This window comes from Motacilla alba, chromosome 1, assembly GCF_015832195.1.
Source record: "Motacilla alba alba isolate MOTALB_02 chromosome 1, Motacilla_alba_V1.0_pri, whole genome shotgun sequence".
NCBI lineage: Eukaryota > Metazoa > Chordata > Aves > Passeriformes > Motacillidae > Motacilla > Motacilla alba.
The window spans coordinates 29,547,837-29,565,877 of NC_052016.1; the positions used below are offsets into that span (position 1 = coordinate 29,547,837).

General features: G+C 41.4%; 1 protein-coding gene across 3 annotated transcripts in view; it reads left to right on the forward strand.

Moving 5' to 3' along the window:
* The window catches only part of LOC119710193 (OX-2 membrane glycoprotein-like), a 52,265-nt gene that overhangs the window by 22,213 nt on the left and 12,011 nt on the right, over positions 1–18,041 (forward strand). Inside the window, exon 7 of one of the 3 annotated variants that reach the window (XR_005259519.1) lies at positions 2,124–2,275. The exons of 1 other annotated variant lie outside the window; for it this stretch is intronic. The gene's annotated coding sequence lies outside the window, so the exon portion shown is untranslated. Of the gene's footprint in view, positions 1–2,123; positions 2,276–7,634; positions 11,551–18,041 lie in introns of those variants that run through there. One more of the 3 variants, XR_005259520.1, reaches the window with a different exon arrangement.

Sequence of the window (18,041 nt, forward strand, 5' to 3'; positions counted from 1 at the left end):
TGAATGTCATGGGATTCTGTCGTAGATGTGCTTGTCAGAGCTATATTTGTTGGTAAAATACAATAGGCAGTGATTTCCAGAGGTTTTCCAGAGATTGCAAAATAAAATATTTTTTTTCTGAAGGATACAAATGGTTGCTGGTGATGGCTTCTGAAGAGCTTCCTTCTAGATTCTGGCCAAAGGTGCAAGTCTTGCTGCTGCAATACCTCACTCACCCTGAGCAATGGGAGATTGTAGTTCCTTCTCCTGGAAATTTGTTGCTGCAGAGCAAGGCATAACAGTTTTACTAAAAGTGGGTCAATTTAGATTATGTATAAGGAAGAAGTACTTTACAATGAGAGTGGTAAAACACCACAGCAGGTTGCCAAGAGAGATGGTGGATGCCCTATCCCTGGAAATATTCAAGGTCAGGCTCAGATGGGATCTGAGCAACCTGGTCTAGTGGAAGATGTCCCTGCTCATTGCAGCGCATGTTGGACTGGATGGCCTTCAAAGCTCCCTTGCAATCCAAACTCTTCTATAATTCTAAGAATCTGACACTCTCAGATCAGAAAACAGTGAGCCACCAGTGCTGCTGCTCTGAGCACAGTGCAAGGCAAGCTGTGGTTTCCCCACAGAAAGAAGGAAGGAGAGGAGGAAGAAGAACAACGTTTGCCATGCACAATAGTAGAAGGGCATCCTGGGAGACGGTAATAAAGTAAATTTGGTGCTTTGAGTCACTCTGCCTGCAAGAAGGAAGTGTGGCCACCTGGGCAGGCAGAACTGGGAAATAAAGAACAAGATTGCAGGCCCAGCCTTACTAATCTGGGTTCCATTAGAGGAAAAGGAGGAGACATATTTCCTTACTAGTTGCAGTCAGATATATTACTTCTGGAAAACAGTGTATCTTGAGTGTAGTGATTGACAAGAGAAAGTTTCCCCCTTCTCACTTAAAACCGAGGTTAAGCATGTTGGTCGTTGCTTATGAAGTATGGATCAGATAGATTGCCTGTTTTTGTATGAGTTTGTTAATGTAATTTGATAATGAAACACACAGTGAATGATTTATATTATATTTTATCCACTCCTAAAGTGATCTTGATTTCAACTTCCTTCCTCCTGATTTTGTGCTTCACTGTTCAGGCTTCCCTGATTTATTGTTCCTCTTGGCCCTGGACAAGTTATTTCCTGATCATTCTTGTTCTTTGCAAAGGACTTGGCCTGAAGCGTGCTATTTTCTTGCTCATGTGGACACCCTCTCCATCTCATTTTTCCCTCTCTGGTACTCGATTGTTCACAGCAGTCACTCCATCACTGGAAGGTGTTTTCATCTTCCTGGTTCACAGTAACCACAAAATGAAAATAGCTCCTGTGAAAGCTTGTCCTTGTTCCAAACCAGGAGGCAGCCCCTCAACGAAAGACAATATGGACACCAATAGACAGACCTAGGGAGAATGTCCATGCTCCTGTTTGTCTGCAGGAGCTCCAGAGAGCCCAGATCCTGGGCACACACTGTCTGGAGCTCATGTAGAGCCCACTGACATGTGTTCACCTCCCTTGCTGGGCTGCATGATTGTTCCATCAAAATGTACTGAAAAAAAAAGTGCAACTGGAGGCCTGAGCAACATGGTCAATGTCTCATCATGGAGTAAAAGGAAAGCATACTCTCACAACTGTTGCATGCATTAAATTTGATTTCTGTTAAGCAACTGGTTATTTCAGCTGACTGATCCTATCTAGGGATGATAAATACTGTCATTCTCTGGTGTCCTTTATCATGTCACAACCTGGGATAAGATGGCTCAGTTAGTTAGAGCATAGTACTAGTGAGGCCAAAGTGGGAGGCTTGATACCCATATGGGCTGTTCATTTGAGAGTTGGATTTGATGATCCTTGTGGGGTGCCTTCCCAATTCTGTGATTCTGTGATATCTTTGAAATTTACTTGCTAAGTCTGATTTCCTTTCTGGACTAATTAACCTGGGAGTGAGAAATCTGTGATCATGAGAGCAGCAACTAGGAGAACTCATTAGGCTTTGATGAAAACACAAGAGAATACTTTTTGGACAGCATGGAAGGCATAATGTTGGGAGTGAGAGATTAGAAGACTTGGGGTGAGAGAAAGCTGGCTTGTTTCCCTGACAGCTCTGAGTGTCCCAGCATAGAGTGGTTGCACTGGTGCGATGAAAGGGAGTTCGTGTGTCCTGCTCTCTCTCCAAGTGATGCGCCTGGAGTCAAGTAGCAACTTGTGGTGTTGTCTATGTGGAAGAAGAGGATTGGAGTTGAGTCAAACAAAGGTAAATGTGTTCTGTTTGACCTGATTTGATAGTAAGATCTCAGATGAATTATTCAGGAATATTTTTACACTTAGGTATACAGTGTTTCTTGGGATTGATATTTTAATTTTAGAATTTTTAGCAAGTTTGTCACAATTTATCATCAATAGCGTAAGAGTGCTGTTGGCCAGGGTTCTTTTGTTGTGAACAGTTCCCCTCTACCACTGCCCTCAGCACTCCCATCTCTTCCTAATTTGCAGCTGAGTCCTACCTTCTAGACTGATTTCAGCACCAGAGGAGATAAATCTTACTGCAACTTTTAGTAGTGATCATGAGCTGAGATCCTTTTCCCATTCGCTTCACTGGCAAGAGGATTTGTTGCTCTGCCTGCACTCCCCAGCCATGCTTTGGTTTGGCTGCCTGTCAGAATTGCAATATTTGCACAGTAGCAGTCTGGCCACATGAGCAACCGAAAAACTAGAATTGGAGAAATTTAGTTCCTTGAATAGGCTCACTGCTTCCTAGGCAAAAGTTGAGTTTTCCCTGGAACAGCAGAAATCCTAGTGTCAAGGAAAAGACACGTGTTCATAAGGTTTATGTAGGAGCTATTTGGTGGTCTACCAAGAATGAGAAGCATTGAGGGGAAATCCTTCCAGTGGGGTCCTGTCCGCTACAAATCAGTAAGGGAGCAGAGGTGGTGTGAAGCCCTGTGACGGACATACAGCATCAGGCTATAGAGGTTACTCGGCGTGGCCTTGTCTAGCTATCAAGGCTGAGGTTTTTGCCACAGTCTCCCAGTTGGATTCCTGTGAAGTGCTTTTTAGGATTGTTCAAGATCATGTGAGATCTGAACTCTGAGTCTTCCAACATATTTGTATTTGTGCTATGCAGACCAAATTTCTGTGAGAAATGTTAATCTGATACTAAATTTGGGAAAGATTAAACTCTCTGCTGTGGGATAAATGTTGTGCCTAACAGTCCATATAAAGAGCTTTTTATGCCTTTATTTTTTGTCATGTGAGTAGCAGTTCCATCTATGGGAATAATCTCATTCCCAGTAGTAATTTGGAACTGTGTCTCTGCTGACAACCCAGATATTTTCCCTCTCCCTTCTATACAGCTTTCCATGTTAATCTAGCCAACAGAAAGAACCCAGGGGTAAAAATTTAACCCTAGAAAACTGTGTGGGCACCCTGAAAAATTTTTATGCTAAAACTAGGGAAGGCAGAGCCATTGAGAAAGATCAGATTTGGAAATCACAAATGGTTTATGTAAGCAGCTGACTGAATCAACTGGAGGAGATTTCTGGTTTCCTGGAAACAATTCTCAGGATGTTTTCCCATTGTGTTTAAAATGAGGTTTCCGCTTCAAGATCGTCCCTTCTCAAACTTCTCTGTATTGGTTGAAAGGTTGGTGTTTTAATATAAGAGGGAAGACATTCCTGGAAACTGCACAATTGCTTCTTCGTTACGACCTTTTTAAAGTCTGAAAATTTGAGGGGTTAAGTGCTAAAAATAGGCATAAACTTGCTTCCTATCAGCTTAATTTGTATTATGTGGATAATATGACAAATTACTTAATATTAGCTGTAAATCCTCTGCTCCGTGTTTAACTTCACTCTTGGGGTTGCACAAGAAGGCTCAGTTTAATATCCTTGCTTTGTTTGCTTGCACTGTGTAGAGTGGCTGTTTGGATGGTGTGTGCATAATCCATACCATTATGGAGTGGGTTTAGGCAGGCACAGCTTTCACGTAGTTAGAATTTTGTATTTCTAACTGGTTATATTGGTAGACATTTGTTAGCCTTTTCTGCCAAAACATTTGGGAGAGTTTTAGAATTAAAAGCATTTATATCCTTTTGAGAAAGCAATTGGCTTGGAGCTGTTTCTCAGAGTAAATTGCAGTGAGCAGAAAATTGGAGAAGTGGGTCTGTTTTTGTAACTCTGTCCCAAAACACTGTCTTAGTTCAAATTTGGTATGATTTAGCTGCTTAGAAAGCATTTTTGTCTGCTGGCATACATATATATGGTGCATTCTGTTTTTGAAATTAAGAGTTTATTCAGTAGTTATAATTACAGTGTAAATAATGTTGACTCAAGAAAAGAAAGTATTACTTCAGCATCTTCACTGCCAGAACTTTTGCTTCTAAAAATAGGGCAAGTATAAACAATTGTGGGGTTTTGCCTTTCCCACTGAAATGGTAGAAAGTTCCTTCTGTGGAATAAACAGATATCTTACAAGAGAAATATTTCAAGGTTTAATAAGTCTTTCAGTTAAAGTGTTCCTTAATGTTTGATTTTAACTTTGTAAATTGCTGTGAACTGTTTTATGCTAAGGGTTAGATAGCTTGTGAACAACCCTAAATAATGTAAAATTCAAGATCTTTAGACTAAATTGCTGCTCTGGTTGAAGATAAGAGTCTATAGTTGAGGGAAAATAGAGAGCAATGATTAGGATGTACAACAAACTGAGTAAGCTTTTCTGAGATGCTAGATAGGGGTTTTAGAATGCCACTGAGACTTTAGGTAGAGGTATGACAAAGCCACTGGGAAAGGAGATTCATCAAAATATGGAATAAAAAATGAATTTATAAATATATGAAAGAGTCATAAATATTAATGAGGTTCATTAAAATAGAAAAGAAAAATACAAATTCATAAAAATATTAATCTCTTTTCCCAGTGGCATTCTCAAACCAGTAAGTATGTGGAAATGGAATTGCCTTTTACCTGACTTGAAGAGGAATTGTCTTAAAGAGGGAGCCAAGAGCAATCTCCACATGACTCCGTGTCCTTGTCTTCAGAGCACTGACAGACGCATGATGGTGGAGCCAAGCCCCCTGGTTAGAGGAGAGACTCTGAGCCTGCCCTGTGTGATATGGGGTGCCATCAGCACTGGGCTATAGAGCAGAGGAGGAACTATATAGAGCAGAGGAGGAACTACAGCAGGTAGCAGACATGATTACAGGAATTACAGAGGATTACGGGGAGAGAGAGTTTACTTTTGTGAAGAGGAATTGAAGGAGGCCACTTCTTTCTGTCATGGAGAACATTTTGATGGGAGTGCAAGTCAGAGATCAGTTGCAATTTGAAGTACAGGAGGAGAGCCCCTCTGGAAAATCTATGCCTATAGAAACCGATACAGGACTTCTGATTTTTGCTGCCTGTGTGAACTCACATGTTTCCAGATTGTTTTGCTATTGGCTTCTGTGCTAAAACACCCCAAACCAGACCTGTTTGCTGTCCCGGCTAGATGGTGACAGGCAGCTACAGCCCCTCTCTGCTCCGCTGATCCCCAGCTGCCAGGGAAGGCACAGCGCAAAAACAAACGCAGCAGTCACGGATCCTGGGATAGTTTATTTGATGGTACAGTTCCCCTCGGCTTCTCCAGGACCCCAATTTAGGAGCAGACAATAGCTTATATACCGAGGGAGGGTCACAGGGGAGGATACAGAATTCAACTAATCAGGAGGACTTGAGATAACAGAAAAGGCGGGCATTCAAATATCAACCAATGAAGAATCCCAAGGGAAAAGAACAGTTTCAGTGAATTAATGAAGTTTAGACAAGTACTAAACTGACATAGAAGTTTCTCAAGAGAAGGCAGTTTTTAGGGGTTAGATTGGCATTTCCGGAAAGGGGGGGTAAAGGAAGTTCTGGGAAAAGGGCAGAGACCAAAGGACAGCACAAGAACATTACAAATCAAACAATAATCATACTAATGGGACAAAACACACCACAACAAGACCCACACAAATTCTCATGTGTACAAGATAATTTCTGTTTATACGACTTTAGTTCTAGATATGTCATTAGTTCTAGCTAATAGAATAAAATAGAAATGTGTGGAAATATAGATGTTTGGGGTTTATTCTTGCAAAAAAGAATACTCCAGATTCCTTCTTGGGGTACATGTAGTCATATATCGCCCTCTGTTTTAAGATGAACATACATACATACGTACATGCAACTAGTACTTTACTGTGCCGCTTGCCAACTTCTGTGATAAAATCCTGAGATTACTCCAGCTTTGACTTCAAGTAGCCCTATTCCCTAGTCAAGAGCTTCTTCCACTGATAAACAGAATGACTTATAAATTCAAAAAAGTAGGGCTTAGTATTTAAGCTAGGAGTCTTCACATTCTAGAAAGAGAAAACTGAGGTAACAGAAATAAAGGTCCTGTGTGTATCCTGTTCCCAGCTTGTTGTGTCCTTGTAGGCAGGTCCTTGCTTCTAGCATTGCTCTCTAGGTGTATTGAATCCAGGTTGTCCAGAGTATCTTGTCTTCCAGAAGGAAAATATCTGATTTTGCTATGTATCAGAGGTTTTAATCTTTCCTAGAAGGCATTAGAGAAATACTCAGACCACTGAGTCTTCTGGGAGAAAAATATATGAAAATAGAAAACGCAATACTAAAAGAAAGAGATGTGACATAACCAGTTGCGTAAATCCAGTGAGTTCAGGCTGGAAAAAAATCTTTTGGTAGTAATGTGGAGATTTAGATTTTGTTTCTCATGTTATTTCTTGTCCATATGATGAAGCAGTGTAGTGTAGAAAAGTACGAAGAATGACACTTTTCTGCCCCTACTTAGAAGAAAAATTGTTTTGTCTTGTGGGGTAGTACTTAAATTTTTCACTAAATCCCAATTTTGAGTGTGTGTTTTCTTTCTCATTCATAATCTCCAGAGAGTTAGCTTCCAGCAAGACCTTGGCTTTTCCACATCCTGAGAAAGTTTAGATTGCTTTCTTCACAGCATTTCTTTTTCCCTTCCCAAGCAGTTGTGCAGGAAGGGATGCAACCGCAAGTTTGCCTTGTTGCCTGTGAGCAGTGCTGTTGATACAATGACCCAGTCCAGAGAGAGGAAGGGGTGAAATGTCTCAGCCTTGCAGCAAAACTTTTGAAATGGTTAACACTCATCCTTTGTTTTTCCTAGAGGTTTCTGGTGGCTACCACTAATTTCCTCTAAGCAGAGGGCTGAGGAAGGGCAGATGACAGATGTACATGTGGGTGTGGGTTGCTTACTGAGCTATTTTCTTATTTTGTAGCCTTCACTACTTGAATCCATGAAAGGTATCTGAAAATTGCTAGGGGGAAGAGAATGTGCATCCGTGAGTTTCAGTTTGCAAGAAGTGATTAGGAGGGAAGGGGGAGTGAGAGCCAAAGCAGGTCATTGATGTTGGTAGGAAAGAAACTTATATGGTGACTTTCATGGTTCCGATTCACAGACCGGTTTTCTCTGTCCCCATCCTATATATTCTCTGTTCTTGTGCCTTAACTTTTTTCACTACCCACATTCTCTCTCTATTTTTTTTTTTTTTTTTTACTTCATAATTTGTTGGCCCTTTTGACTGTTCACTTGCTATTGTTTTTGTTGTCCCCTAGGGCCACACATAGTGCAGTGAGAATAAGCCAGCTGTGCATATTTTGGCTCCCAGTGGATTGCCTGCATTTTGGAGGTGTTGCTTGGATGCCGGCAGATTTTTATTGCTGGGTTTCAGGCTGGTGTGGTTGTAATGGAAACCTTTGCTTTGAGCTGAAGAAGGGTATGGACACATGGGTCAAAGGAAGACTGCCATTTATTTTCAGCCATGGACAAACATGTTGTGAGTGTTGTGGTCAGTCCAGTGCATGCCATCAACCCTTTAGATGAGGATTTATTTTAAAAATTACAATAATTGTACAATATTAAATATTTAAAATATCAAATGTTTTAGTATTTATTTTAACAATAAAAAGCCAAAAAGTGGGAAGGAGCCCCATTTTTTCCAGAACCTGTTACTGTAAATATGATGAAAAGATAATTATAAAGGAAACTAGAGCAGACTGTACACCCTAGTATTTCACAAGTGACTTTTATCTGAATTACTAAGTCCACATCAGAGAAAAAAACATGGCATTAAAGCAATTCACTTCCAGAATTGAGAAGCTCTGATTAAATGTCATAAACTGTAACTTTCCTTGTTCTTTTTTCCAGTTTGGTTTTAATTTGGCTTTGGGGGTTTTTTTGGGTTTTTGTTTGGTTTTTGTTTGTGTTTTTTTTTTCTGATATGTAGATGTTTTGCCATTTTCTTTCTTAAGTGAGAACAATTGAAAAGCTGTGAAGATTAAGAAGGAAATGTTTTGTGCCAGTACTCATGAGGTTTGTTCTGGGAAATAATTAAGTATAAATCAATTTTTAGGAAGATAGGGGAAATGTTTTCAGACATGTAGTATAGTACCAGATTCTGCTTTCACTTACATAAGTGCAGCTGTGCTGAAATCCTGGAGCAGCATCAATGCCGTGTGTACTGTTATCTCATTTTACTTATGCCCTGGGATGCCTCTGAACAGTGACAATATGTTAGAAACCAGTGGAAAATCCCTCTTTCCAGGAATAATGAATCTGACTAGGTCTACTCCATTCCCTCATATGAAGCTTCTGCACAGCACTGAGCTATTCCCAGACTTTTGGAAAACCTTTTGCAGGGTAAGCCACCTTGTTAGGTGGCACCTTGTTAGGTCTCATGAGTGAGGCAGAGATGCAAGAAGGAAGAGTTAGGGGGGTGTAGTAACTGTGTCACAGCAACCCTCAGTTGCCAGTCAAGGCAAAATGATCCTCTACCTCAGTCAGTGGTACCCTCCTCCTGAGTTTTTGACTAGAGCTAGTGCTGAACTAAGCACACTGCTCACCTTTACTCATTGATACAAAATAGGGGGTGTTTTATGCATGTATATAAAACACTTATATGATTCAGGATCACATTGTGAGGTTTGAATCCTGCCCTGCCATCCTGTAGGAAGTGATTAAAATACCAGTCCTTAGTGCTCCTGTTCACCAAAAACACTTATCTTATTCATCTGAAATGCTTGTACACCAATGCACACAGTATAAGAAACAAATAGGATGAACTTGAAGCACCGGTCTGTTCCCAATCCTATGATGGCATTGGTTTTATTTAAATGTGGTGAGATGAGTCCCACAGGCTGCTCAGGAGAGACAGGCAGGGCAGGTGAGGTGGAGGAGTTGCACTGTGTGTGAGGGAGAGGTGTGGCTATACAGTTGTTACAGTTAGAAATTACATGTTTGAGAGCTTCTGGGTGAGGAATAATGGGGTTGGAAAACAAAGTAAATGTTGCAGTGAGTCTCTACTATGGGTAGCCCAGGCAGAATGATAGGACTGATGAGTTATTCTGTAGGCAAGAGAAATATCTGGATGCACAGCCTTTGTCCTTATGGTAGATTTCAACTTCCCAGACATCAGCTTGGAATACCATACTCATGTGACAAGCAAGTCTGGGAAATTCCAGTAGTTCATTGAAAATAACTTACTGACACAAATACTCAGTGAGTCACCTAGGAAAGATGCCCTCCTGAACTTAATTGTGAGTAAAGAAGGACTCAAGGGGCATGTGGCAGTAGGTGACTGTCTTGGCCGCAATGATCACAGAATGGTTTAAAATTGTCACAGAAAGTGTTTAAATTGTCAGTGTAATGAGAAAAAAGGACATCAGAGTTTCTACCCTGGACTTCACGTGAGCAAACTTTAAGCTATTCAGGGAACTATTTAGCAGAGTGCCCTGGGAATCTGCTTTTGTGGGCTTGGGGGTCCACAAGTGCTGGTCAGTTTTCAGCAACTGCCTTTTAGAGGCACAGGAGCAGACAAATCCCCGTGTTGTAAGTCAAATAAGCAGGGAAGGAGACCAGTTTGGCTGAACATGGAACTCAGGAGGAAAAAGAAATGGCACAGTCTCTGGAAGCAAGGTCAGGCTTCACAGGAAGATTACAGAGCTCTAGTTTGCACATGCAGGAAGAAGACATGTAAGGCCAAAGCTGAACTAGAGTTGAAACTGGCGAGTGTTAGGTCAGATGACAAAAAAGGCTTTTTAAAGTATATTAGTAGAACAAGGAAAAAGAGAGGGGTGCTTATCTCTTCTCCTTTATATCCAGTCACAGGACAGTGGTTGAAAGCTACTCCAGGGGAGACACAGACTGGACATTAGGAAGTATTTCTTTTTTGAGGAAGAGGTCAAACTCTGCAACAGGTTCCCTAGACAAGTGATCGATGCCCCAAACCTGGCAGTGTTTGAGGCATTTGGGGAAATGTCCTTAACACCATGCTTTTATTTTCAACAAGCCCTGAATTGGTCTGGCAGTTGGACTAGAGGATTGGTGTAGATCCCTTCCAGCTGAACTATACTGTTCTACTATTTTCTGTCCAAGTAGTTGTTCTACATCCATATTCCCAAAGGACGTCAGCATCTAATTTAGGCAGTTACATTCAGTTCTCCTCCAACAAAAGCAAAGGAAAAATGACAGTCTCAATAAATGTGGGGCTGCTATTATTAAACAAATATTCCAGGAAAGATTGTCAAATTGATAGCTTACAGGAAACTCCAGAGAAAGTCTGCACTTAAGTAGGTCCCAAGGAGGAGACAAATCCATGAATATCAGTGTTTTGCCAAAATTAGCTATAAACGTGTACCTGTCTCTACAACTGGTAACCATCTTGCTGTTCCTGTGCACTGTCATAAAGTATTTATTTAAACAAAATGTAAACTTATTTCTATTTTCATAGCTGTCAAACCAGCAGCCTTTTGTTTCCAGGAATAGTATTTAGTAAAAAGAGGGACTGGTCCATGTTTGGAGTACCTTGTGCCCTCTACACAGTCTGCTAGAGGGCTGGTGAAACCAGAATATTAATTAAAGAGAGATTTGCCAGTGCAAATGTAAACCCTGGTATCTTTGGCTTGCAGTGGGTTAGCAATAGAATGCCAGAGTCTCCAGACTGACTCCAGATTTGTTACTGTCCCTTCCTTATCAGCTACAGCAGAGAAGAAGAGGCAGAGGGTGTTGCTTCTCTTGCTGAAAGATATTATCTTACTCTTTAGGCCAACCTGTGGATGCGTCTGTAGCTCCTGTAAGAGCACAAGCACAACATATATGGCAAATTAACATCTTAGCTCAAGGGATAAAGGCTTTTGGTGAGGATTCAAGCTTCAGCCTTCTTGATAGCCTATTTCACATAGAGCCTGAGGTTGCAGGGCACAAAGTCCCCTTATTCAGTGGTAATTCTGAGAACTTTCATGTGGAGTAAATTTTTCTGCTATGAATTATATTCATTAATTACAGGCATGTGAAACAGCTGCATATAGTCCATTTTGTGGTTTTACATTACTTGGATCTATTGTTCAGCTCATTCAGATATGGGTGGCAGGCATTGATGGGTGTTAAACTGTAGTATTGCAGAATAGGTGTGTGGTGTGGTTTGCACCAGGCTTCAAAGGTGCTAAGCTGACCCTACATGACTGTATTCATTCTTTTGCCCAGTATAAATAATTTTAGAAGACTTTGGCTGTTAGCTGCAATCCTAGAGGAAATCCAACTGAAGATTTAATCTCTCATAAGCAAATAAATAATGCAAAACTTGGAACAGCTTGCAGCAAGCATTGTATTAGCAGTTCTTCCACCTGGAGGCTGATGTTCTAACATACCATGAAGATAAGTAAATTCATTTTAAATTATGGGATTTGTATATAATCTTGGCTTACATATATAGTATATATTTATACACACACACATGCATTTATGTATAATATATCTATATATAGTCTATATATGTGTGTGTATAGTTTAGAATGTAAAATTGAACATCCATCTAGTTGGAGGCCCCAAGCAACACATAACACTTTTAGAGCCATTGCACATTCTTTTGGCAAACTCTGGAAATTTTTAAGAATCTTGCATGGAAAAAAAATGCATATGTGCTAGCTGAGATGGAGCAATAGCTCCTTCTTACTTAAATGAAAAAATGTAAGATAGAACTATGTGGCTCTGCCATCCAGAGGGGCCTGGACAAGCTTGAGAAGCTTGGAGGTTCTGGACCCATGAGAACCTCGCAGACCAAGTGCAAGGTGCTGCACCTGTGTTGGGGCAACCCCTGGTATCAAAGCAAGGGATAAACAGATAGAGAGCAGCCCTGCCAAGAAGGACTTGGGGATGCTGGTGGATGAGAGTCTGGATATGAGCTGGCAATGTGCACTTGGCTGCCCAGAAAGCCAGACATGTCCTGAGCTGGATCCAAAGCAGCATGGCCATCAGGGTGAGGGAGGGGATTCTGCCCCTCTGCCCCACTCTGAGAGGCCCCACCTGGAACACTGCATCCAGCTCTGGAGTCCTAGCACAGGGAAAATGTGTGCCTGTTGGAGTGAGTCCAGAGAAGGGACACCAATATGATTAAAGGGATGGAGCACCTCTCCTATGAGGAGGGGCTGAGAGAATTGGAGTTGTTCAGCCTGGACAAGAGATGGCTCCAGGAAAAGCTTATTGTACCTGAATACCTCAATACTTGAATGTGAGACTGCAAGAAAGATGGAGAGGGCCCTTTTACAATTGCAGTAGTGATAACACAAGGGATATAGGCTCCAAACCTATAAGAGGGTAAGTTTAGATTAGCTATTAGGAAGAAATTCTTTACTATGAGGGCAGTAAATTCTTTAATTAAGTAAAATTCTTTACTGTGAGTGTAGTAAGGTTCTGGAACAGGTTGTGGATGCCCCATCCCTGGAGGTATTTAAGGCCAGGTTGGATACCAGCCTGGTTTGGTGGAAGGTGTCTGTGCCCATGGCAGAGGGGTTGGAACAAGATTATCTCTAGGGTCTCTTCCAACCCAAGGTGTTCTATGATTTCTTTGCCCCTGCTTCTACTCAGGAGAATCTTCTTGCTTATTAGCTAGAAATATGTTATTTAAATACTGTGTGATGTTCAGTTGAGATTGGTGATATGTTCCATCTTGAAGAGCCACAAAATATATCCTTCTTTTTATGGGAATGCATATGTGGGCTGCCCCATGTGTAACCTGCCATTCTGACATGGTAAGAGGCCATCCAGTCTTACAGATGTCAGTGCCTGTAAAGATAGCCAACAAAGTATGTGGAACTGAGATGCAATGCTCTTAATGAAAATAGAAAAGCCTCACTAAAACTAAACAACATTTATGTATCAAAACTTTCTGAATGTTCTGCAAGCCTTTATATTCATTTCTTTGCTGAATTAGTAGAGTCCAGGATAAATTCTTCATGTCTATTTACTTTAACATATTTAGCAAAACCCCTGCTAGTTCTCCCCAGATCCTAGTTTTCCAGCTGGCATCAATTTAAGGCCAAAAATAATTAATTATATGGGTAGCAGTTCTTGGCTGACCCAGTCTGAAGCTGAGCAAACTCAGCAAAGAGATCCCCTCATCTCCCCCTGTCTAAAGCAGTCAGTGTTTTAAAGGCAAAACTCCCTTGTGTTTCCAAAAATGCGTAAGTAGCTAAATTGTCTGGGAAGTGGGGACTTCCTGAAAATTGTGCTCAAAATACCCAAGCCTGGATGTTAGGTAGCAAGCAAATGCATTTACTTTTGGTTGCAACTTGCTTAGTTTCCTGGATTTGCTTGGACCAGAATTTGTCCAGTGATGCCACAAAATACTCTGTGAGGCCCAAAATAAAGTTTGTGTTATTGCTGAAGAGGAAGACTGCTGCCCTCAGGGTGCTGTTACAAAGTAGTTCATGGAGGGTATCAGGAAAGGCAATGTTAGTTTTCTAAGTGGCTATGACTTTTCTAAGTGATTTCTTAAACTATGATTTTGGTTACTTTTTTGGCAAGCCTAATGGGAGTTGGCAACAAGGATCCTGCTGAGGAATGGGCAGGCAGGAAAAAACACAGGAAAAGGGTGTAGGAATTCCTCTTCAGCACTGACTGTTTGAAGCATGAAGAATGGAAAAGACACAACCAAAGGAAGCACTATCTGCCCTTGAATTAAAAAGAAGAAGGGAGATCCTAAAAGAAATGTGTTGCCCAGGTAACAGGATGAATAACAGGGAAACCAGCATTATCCCCTTGTGTAAATGGAAGGTTCGAAATTTTAAAGTGTAAAGTTTATGCATGTCATTTGAACTTTCCCTCTTTGGGTGGACTGAATGACCATAGCCTCAACCTACATTTTTCCATGGGGCTTTCCCACATCTGGTGGCAGGACAGCACTCATCTATTTTGATGTTCAAGATGTGGTTTTCAGTGACTTTCACTGCTCTGAGTGTTCTATGTTGGTGTTTCAAAGGCCCATCTCTTCCTGTGTTCTTCTCATCTCTCCTGAAGAAGAGGAGGGCATGGATATGCAGAGTCCTCTGGAGTTACATGGGAGCCTGGGTGCGGTGGGCGTTGGGCCTTGGCAGAGGGTCAGGAAATGAGTAACCTGCAAACAGGTCCTTTGTCTTCTCTAAGGAATATGAATCATCATGGAGATAGACAATAATTTTACAGTGATGGCAGCATAAAGATGCCAGATTTCTGTGCCTGTCAGAAAAGGACTATATAACTCATCCTGTCATTTCTTAACCAAGACAGCCACTTCTGAAGCAACAGCTGATATGGTAACGGGCTAGCTGATTTCTAGTAGGTGTCAAAGTAAGCAACACATGAATTAAACCTGCATTTTCAAATGAAGAGAATAAACCACCTCTTCAGACATGGAGGAAATGACATTTTACAGTCTTGCAGAAATGTGTTTTATTCTTTTAAAATAAAAAAAAAACTTATATGAAAAGAAAAGGTATTTTTCATTGGGTAATTTTTTTTTTAACATCTCCATTAACATTCTTGGGGAACTTAGGAGGAGACAAACTTTGTAAAGCTTTTCTATGGAAAAAAGTAAAGGGATCATTTAAGATGACTGCATTAAACATTACAGGTGTGTACCACTGACCTGAGCCGCAGTGTAAACTATTAAACAAAGCTGTCAAACACATTTGTGTGTCTTTAGATAAAATAGCTGTTTTCTTACACCTGATACATTTCAAACCTTTTTTTCCCCTCTCCTAAAGTGCTTGAAGGCACTTGGCACATTGGCAGTTTGGCACATTGGCTGTCCGAACAGAATTCCAGAAGTTGGCATGTGACTGTGTCCTGGCTATGCCCATGTTGACCCCTTGCTGCCTTGCCAGGGCCACTTGCCCTTCTGCACTTCCCTTTTCTTTCTGTGGCTGTTGACAGAGACTGAGCCTGTGGCCTAGACATAGCAAAGAAATTATGAAGTGACACAGACACCTATGAGTCTAATGAAAATATAGGTTATTGCTCTCTGTGTGTCAAACCCTGATAAAAGTCCTTCATCCACGACAAACATAACCTTCTGCCAGGAACAAAACAGCACTTACAATAAATTCAGGGAAAACAAGATGACATGGTTGGAGAATTTTTTTTTTTTTTTTTTTTAAGGAAGGACATTAAGCCCCCTGTTTGGCATCTGTGCCTGCTCATTATTCCAAAGAATCTTGCAAGCTCTGGACAGTCTCAGAAGGAACTAAGATTGTTTATTTCTCCTTATCATAGACTTTCCACTCTGGAGAGGGCCACAACACAGTCATCATTTTTAAGACGAAAACCAGAATTTCATCATTTAGATCTGCTTTTTGTTGGAAGACTTGCCAGGTGCCAATTGCTCCCAATTGCTCTAAGAGTGCCCATTGTGTGCTGCCAGTGTAGATAGCTTCACTTGTTTCTGTGGGTTTTGTGAACCCTAAGTGGGTCTGGAATAAATCAAAACTTGCACCAGAGCTGCGTGCCAGATCAGATAACCTAATGAGAGCTCCCAAGTCTTCCTGTGAGCTTTACCTGTCCTTAACCTCAGGGATACTGCCTGAGGTAGCCCCATAAAACACTGCTGCCTTTGCTTCCTAACAACCAGCAAGCATAAGTTAAGGGAGCCCAAATGCAATGTGTGGATGGGGGATGAGTATTTTTAGCTTGACTGATTGCAAAGGTAATCTCTAAATGAATGTTTCTGACTGTCTGCCATCCTTTTTCTTTGGGAATGTGGATGTCCCAGTTTCCCTCACCAATGAATGAAGCTCTGTAAGAAAGAAAAATACTCAAAGGCCAAGATAGCCTCTCAGTATGTGCAATTTTCTCCATGGTAACTATAATGGAACGGTTGGTGTAGTAATGGCATCCAAGTGATGCTGGGAGTACATGTGATAATAGACAATTTTTAAAACAAGTATATCTGTATTTAAGAAACAGACGAATCTACTAGAGAGTGTATCTACTATTTCATAATGCCAAAATAAAAATTATTAAAACTTAAAGAAAATCTAACCCTGTACAAATAGTAAGTAAAGGTACAGCTTTTTATGGAAAAGGAGCAGCTGCCAAAAAGAAAAAAATATTTAGAAAAAGAAATGTGAGAATGCTAGGGAGATTAATTTTATATATCTTGTTTAAAAAAATCATAATTGATTTTGAATAGTCTTCCTCCCCCAGATCTGGACAAACTGCAGTTCTCTTGAGGCCTGTAATAGGTCATGTTTGTTTTCTGTTCTTTGGGACACAAGTGATATTTAAGTGCAATAACAGTTTGTTCTGGCTCTGGAAAGCTTTACTTGCTGGGACAGTCCTTTGGGTGAGGCATTTTGTAAGGATTAGAATAGTAAATGCAGTGAGGAAATTTCCACACTGCAGTCTTCCTCAGCTCAGATCTCAGGTGCACACTGTCAAACACAGGGTTGGCTGCTGCGTGGGTTTGATACTGGCTAGAAGGTGGGCACCCACGAGAAACCATTCACTCATTCTCCTCTACTACAGGTTAGCAAAGGAGGGGGAAAGAAAAAATCTGAAAGACTCATGGGGTGAGATAAGGATTAGGAGAAAACACTCCAAGGGCAAAACAGGCTTAAAACATAAAAGCCAGAAAGAAAAATTTATTAATAGAACTAAAAAACGATAATGAGAACTAACATAAACCTTTAGAACACCTTTCCCTCCCGCCCTCCAGCCTTTCTTTCTTTTTTACCAACAGCATAGGGAGACAAAACATGGGGTTTTTCATGGATGTGTCACTGTGGAGACCCTGGGGGCCATCCCCTAAGTTAGGGAGACACAAGAAGCTTCCCTCAAAAAGCTGTTAAGACCCCATTGGTTCCTTCCCCTGTTCCTATGTCCCTGAGCCACTCCCTGCCTATTCCCTGATTGACCCTTACCTTTGTACTGCCCCAAGACCAGGTTGACCCCCAGGTCCCTAGGCAGGAAAAAACCTGGAGTCTCCCCATGAGTCCACCTGGGACCCTGAACATCTTACCGTGTGGCTGAATTAAACACCTGTGGATATTATGCAAAGGCTCTTTCTGCTTCTTTACCCTGGACTTTACTAGCAGCTATTCTGGCTGCAACAGCCACTTCTAAAAATCTTTCTTCTGTTCACTTAGGGAGAAGAGTCTCTTCTGCTGTGTCATGGTCACAGGGTACAGGTAGACCTCTACATCTCCCTATGCACTTCATGAATTACCATGAAACAGTTTGTTGGACTATAGTTCTCACCACAGCTTGCAGAAGAATTTCAGCTCTGACGCTCAGAGCACCTTCTCCTCCCCTCCCTCCTTTTCACTGCCCTCAGCATCGCCATGTTGTTCTCCTCACATGTCTTCACCTTTTTCTTTTCTCTGACTTGGGAGAGAATTGATGTCCATAGGTTCATGTGTTCTTGAGTTCTATCAATTGAAAAGTTTTTATAGAGTTTTGCAGTGCTGAGATGTTGATCCCGTCTGGGCTCGACATTGGGGAATTGCTCACCATGCCCTTCACTGCTGATTACGTGGTCCCTGCTGGCCCACACAGGCCGCACTAGCTGCCCTTGCCTTTCTGGTTAAAAGCAGCTAAATGAAGTTCATTGCAAGTCATGCCAAGATGGCAGCAGCTGCGCAATCCCAGCTGAGCTGCCCTGGCTGTGCCGCCCTGGCCACACAGCCGCTCTTGGTGCTGGGATGAGCCAGGAT